Below are 6,000 nucleotides of genomic sequence, written 5' to 3' on the forward strand. Positions count from 1 at the left end.
ATCCAAATGTGGCATTCAATATATATGGTGTATATTAATGTTATAAGATTTCTTTCAACCTCTGTTTTTGTTGTTTTCCAGCAAATGACAGACATGTATTATTTTTGGTTGGGGTTATGGAAGAGTACATAATTAAGATTATAGCTATGTATCAGCTTAGGTTGTAAAAGTTGATTACATGGGAAATTCAAGGCAAGCACAGTTAATTTCTGCATTGCTCTCTTAAGAGCAGGTTAAACAAACAGGCTGGCTACACAGTAGGATAGCAGTCTTAAGTCTTAAATAACCTCCAGGTAATCATTAACTGTGGCTGTGAGGGCCAGCAAAATTTCCAGTCTCTTAGAATGTAAGATGTGTTTTCCTAATATTGCACCGCCACAGTAATGGGTTATAGATTGTTGTTGCTCTTAAAATGTTTTAGTAAACTATTAGTTTTGTAGTTTTTTTTTTAACTTGTTGCATTCTTTTGGACCATTTTTAGAGTCTTTAAATTTTTATTAAAGTTTCCACAAATAATTCAGCTGAAGTTTTTTTTTTTTTTTATAGCACTCTTACACAGTTCAGAAATGTGTAGAGCATTCATGTGCTTATCAAGCAGTCCAAGAAATAAACACATAGGCACTCAAATCCTAGTCAACTTTTAGCTCCTCCTTTCCCATTGTTTTGAAGTCAGGTTTCATATTCTTTGTGGGACTTACATTTCATTATATAAAAATATATTCAGAAAACAGAAGCAAAAGATGCCTCAAATGCAACATATACTGATAGCAGATGTCTCCACAAACAAGATTCAGTTCTTACTTTAAAGTTGAAGTTCGCAGAGTATTTGCTGAATCATCACTTTAGACACTCAGCCTTTAACTCCATCAATTACACTGAGAAACAATGGTCACATTGTTCTATTAAAGTATCTGGAATGACCAACTCCCACTGTCACTAGTTAGTAAACACATCTCTATGAAGAGATATTACACAAGATACTGATTCCTGTTGTCTGGCATCAGAGTCTTGCTTCATTAGACCCTAGAATTGTGAGATTTTTCACAGGGCTAATGTGCATCTCTCTCCATTCTTACCTAGAAATTTCCACTCTTCACAAACAGTGAACAGTCAGCTCATCTTGCAAAACTGCATTCCTTGTTGTTCCAGGAAGGGGAGGTACTTAGAGCAGAGGAATATTTTTTGTCAGTGGTGAAAGGAGCAACACAGGCTTAGGAAATGCTGAAAGGCTTGACATGGAAGCCAGAGAGAGGCAGGGACTAGCATCTTTCTGTTACAGAGTAATGTGCTGTTGAGATGACAGAGAAGAATAAAGGTCTGAAATGTGGAATGTTCACAAAAAGCAGTAGGAGGTGGATTTCTTGGAATGGATCTGTAGCACACCAAACCCCCTAGTGACTAATGTCAATGTTTCTTGTCCAGCCCATTGTTCAAAAGACACAAGAAATGCCATGCTTGGATTGGTTTCCAAGATTGTTTTCTTATGGCTATGAGATTTCACATTTTCTGCTAATTGAACAGTGGTGCTTTAACATGGTAATGTTCTACTGAATTGGGTTTCCCCAAAGGCTTCCTTTATCAACTGGTTCTTTTTTGATAATAATCTCCCTTTTCAGATTAAAAAAATTATTGGTGTCTGTGTGTGTGTGTGTGTGTGTGTGTGTGTGTGTGTGTGTGTGTGTGTGTGTATGCATGTCTGTATGGCACATGTATGGCACAGGTGCCCATGGAGGCCAGAAGAAGGTGTCAGATCCTCTGGAGCTGGAGTTAGAGGTGTTTGTGAGCTTCCTGATGTTGGGTTGAGTACAGAACCCCGGTCCTCTGCAAGAACAGCAAGTGTTCTTAACCACTGAACCATCTCTCCAGCCCCTACTACTCTAGATTTTATAGCTATTTTTCCAGTGGCTGTGAACAGCCTTTTCCACTCACCCAATAGATTCTGAGCTAAAACCATTGTTATAAGATGAAAGAAAAAATAAACATTTTTATATAAGTTTCTAATTAGCACAAACCACATTTCTGAGATGGATAATGGAGAGCTTGGGTATAAATGAGAATTATTAGTGCCAACAGAGAAAAAAAGAATAATTATGTGCTTGTGTCACATCCTTTACATTAATTTTTTTGTTATTTAACTAAAAAATCCATTGGAAGATTCGTGATCTCATATGAAATTTATATATTTAAATATATAATTTTCAGTAAGTAATAAAGGGTTCCAGAGGAAGCAAATTTATTATTTTTTTAGAGCCAGTGACTTCTGAAGATTCAAGGTTAAACAAGGCATAATTGGTGAAAGTGGTACAGACAGAACAGACATGTTTTATTTCAGGAATTTATTTTATAATAATGCTGTCGAGATAAAAAGAATCTTTTCCATCTGTTGAGATGGCTCTTGAGAGATGCTAGCAAGCACCCTGGCTAGGCATATATAGCTTATGTGTGGATGCTTCCTTCTCTCCTGTTCTATTTCTTTCCAGGAAGTAACAAATGGCAAGATCTTCCAAAATCTAGAGTTCAGTGAAATCCACAGCAGCTGCTCAGAAGATTGTTGAGAAGCAGGAAACTGATGCTTTAGATGGTGCCAGGCTTTTAGCACCAGGCTTGCAGTGGAAGGAGATACTTAGTTAGTGGAAGGAGATACTTAGTTGAAGGTGAGGCAACTAGAGCATTGGAAAGTGGAGATTCTGTCTGAAGATGCATTGTTCAAGATTCAATCACATGTGAGAAAATGTCTGAAGCCATGTAGGAGTCATATTTCATATGCTGTCGTTGTTAAAATCTTGAAAGAAGCTGCTGGCTGGAGTACAAATAAACCTCTCTTTGGAATAATGGCAACCCAAGTGATCTTGCATTGTGGCCTTTCCCTCAAGAAAAAAGATGCATCACTTTCCAAGCAGCAATGTCTGATCATATTCCACAGCTTTAGTCAGGCATTAAGATGAAAAATCTTGTGCCCTGTTGATTTGCTTCCTTCTTAGTTTCTGCCACATTAGCAGAGACAGAACTGCACCTTTGTATTTATTAGCCTATGAAATAAATAGGTCAGTTCTCTGGACTACATTCAATGCTATTTGTGGCAAAGTGCTTTGCTAAACTGGCTGCAAGGCCACAGGTTTCCTTGAGCTCTTTCAGCTAGTGGGAATTAGCTTAGTGACAGGACAACAGCACCATGGTACATCAGATTTTTGAGAAAGCAACATGTCATAATGTGGGTAAGAGATAAAATTGAATGGGATGAACATGTTAGGTGTTGTAGAGGTATAATTGACAAATAATAGGCAGTAGAAGTGTATAAATGATTCAAACTACCTATTTATAAATAAAAATACCAAAGCAAGATAGTACTTTCATCCAAATTGAGTTTTTCCTTTACCCAATATATCTGTTGAAATAGGACTAATAACTCAATCTGCAGAACAGAATCAAAACTCATTTTTCTTGCAGATGCAATAGCTGTAACTGTACTTCCTCCTTGTCCAAGTGCCAACTGGATGTGTGAAACCATGGATTACAATAACCCTGTATCTACCATATGCTTTAGAGTGTATTAGTGTGCATGATAATATTGAATTTATAAATTGTTCATACAAAGGAATGGCAAACAATATCCAACAAAACAATAATATAATGCTACAAATGATATAAATGAGGTCTGTCTCTGTCTCTGTCTCTGTCTCTCACAGGATTTCTGGGAAATTTCCAAATTTTGTTGTCCATTTTCTCAATAGTCTGATAGCTGAAGGAAGAGGCAGGGCATGATTCTCTTTTGGGATTATATTTATTCTGTCTAGTAAGGTTATAAAAGTGATTGCAAGGGACAGTTCCCCAACTGTTATTTAATAGTAGTTTATACCTGTCTATTAAGTTAAACCTGTCATTCTTTGAATATTCTGTCCCAGCTGTTGCTTTCTTTACTTCCATCAAGATGGACTTTAGAACCCACATTTAGGAGAAGAGAAATGTGCTCTTCCTTCAGAAGGAATCAAACCTAGAAACTGGAAGTAGAACTCAAGAAAGGCAGGATGTTAGGCAACCTTTTTTGCATGTTATCAAGGTGTTGACTGAGGATGAGCTAAGACACATGAAGATATGTAGTGGAAATCTGTTTCTGCCAATAGTTTCAGAGTCTTAGGGCATGGCTTTGGTATGTGGATATGATCCCATATAAAGAAGAGGAGGGGTCACTTGTGCTCTCTTGGGTGGTGGTCTAAGCATCTTGCATTGCAGAATCCTTCTCCCCCAAGGTCAGAAGATTGGTGGCTATTTACCTTCAATGTGTGTGTTCCCCAAATAACTATCTCTTATTCTTTTATTCGGCATTCATGGACATCCTCAATCTGCTCTGAGAGATGGAAAATGCTATTATAGGTTCAAGGGTGTCAGAGAGTACAATGCCTAGGTGGCAAGTACATTCAGGTTTGACTCTACTGTAAACATTCCTGCAGCTGATGGAACCAAGGAAATAGGATGATGAGAGTTTCTAGTGGTCCCTGACTGTGGGCTGGTATGTGGAACAGCTAAAGCTTTCTTCCTTGTGACAGATGACATCATGGATGCTTTCCTCCCTCTTCAGACACATCTCTGCTAGCATCATAAGCCAGGCTTGGTTTTGGATGGCATCAATGATGCTCTGCTTCTGCAATACTCTATCTCAGGTCTTACAAAGTTCTACTGCTGGGATCAGCTCTAACCTGAACATGTGCCCAAGCTTTTCCAGCAGAGTTCCTGTCATTTTGGCACTAGACAGATTCTGTATCTCATCATAATGTTCCAGAGCCACGTGGATCTTGGTACTACACTAAGAAGAGATACACACTGCCAGTACATTATAGCTGCCTACTCCTCTATCTGTCTATGATGATGGGTGTGTACACAGCAGGTACTGATGGGGAAAAGGAGTTTCATTTCATGCCAATGCCATGAAACTCTTGCTGGAGATGGACACATTCTTTCTTATCTGGCGTAACTATCTTGATCTCTTTGGAGACCTCTCAGTGACTGGAAATGACATCCAGGACAACAAATGCAGCTGGGTGGTAGTTTAGTGCCTGCTATAAGTCATTGTGCAACAGTGACAGATCTTAGAGGAGGATTGTGGGCAGAAGGACCTAGAGAAAGAGGCACAGGTGAAACACTGTGTGAGGAAAATGGACACACCCTCTTTAGAGTCTCCTAGAACAGTGTTGTTACAATAAATCTTTCTGCCCAAAGCCTCCTGAGCCCCACAGCCACGTGTGAGCTTTACGCCAGCCGCCCGCCTGAGTTAGGCACAAATGAATACACAGAAAGTTGTATTGGGTTCAAAGCTGCTTGGCCAATGACTAGGACTTCTCATCTGCTAGCTCAGTCTTAATTGTCATAAATCTATATATTTTACAAGACTTATCTTATCAGATACCTTATTAGCGTCCCTCCTTGCCGGTGGATCACATCGTGCCGCTGGAGCAGGAGCGGAGGGGAAAAAGGGGCGACTTCCTCTTTCCTCGCTTAGATATGAGTCTCTGCTATGTCACTTCCTGTCTGGAACATCACTTCTCTACTACATTTCCCAGAATCCTCTTTGACTCCTAGTCCTGCCTAACTTGCTGTTTCATTGACCAAGCAGAACTTTATTAAACAATCAGTAAGATAAACATACACAGAAATACTTCCCCCATCACAGTGTGCTGCACCTCTGCCCATAGCCATCTTCTCAGGGCTAACAAGAAAGATCCACAAGCAGAGAAAGTGGATTAGCAATTGCAAGGGCTTGGAAGGAAGGCTCTTAGTAAATTTTCTGTAACCTTAAATAAAGAACAAAACAAAACAAAAAAACCAAAACAATAGATGGTCTTTAGGGTGCTCCCTGCTTGAGTAAACTTTATGGGGGTTTCTTCTGGCTCTGAGATGTCTTTCTTCTCCTAGAGAACACATGTTAGCAAATTTGTAGATTCTTCCTAAACCTCCTTCAAAAGGCAGATTTTTATAAAAGCTTCTTGTCATTTTCACAGCCCAAGA

General features: G+C 39.1%; 1 long non-coding RNA gene across 2 annotated transcripts in view; it reads right to left on the reverse strand.

Annotated features, from left to right (window-relative positions):
- The window catches only part of LOC103162488, a 43,858-nt gene extending 38,398 nt beyond the window's left edge, over window positions 1–5,460 (reverse strand). Inside the window, exons 1-2 of one of the 2 annotated variants that reach the window (XR_004768331.1) lie at window positions 5,402–5,459; window positions 2,163–5,111 (exon numbers count right to left, since the gene is read on the reverse strand). This is a non-coding gene — a long non-coding RNA (uncharacterized LOC103162488). Of the gene's footprint in view, window positions 1–2,162; window positions 5,112–5,401 lie in introns of those variants that run through there. The other variant, XR_004768329.1, reaches the window with a different exon arrangement.
- Window positions 5,461–6,000: the final 540 nt, after the last annotated feature.

The sequence above is a fragment of the Cricetulus griseus genome, chromosome 2 (genome assembly GCF_003668045.3).
Source record: "Cricetulus griseus strain 17A/GY chromosome 2, alternate assembly CriGri-PICRH-1.0, whole genome shotgun sequence".
Lineage (NCBI taxonomy): Eukaryota > Metazoa > Chordata > Mammalia > Rodentia > Cricetidae > Cricetulus > Cricetulus griseus.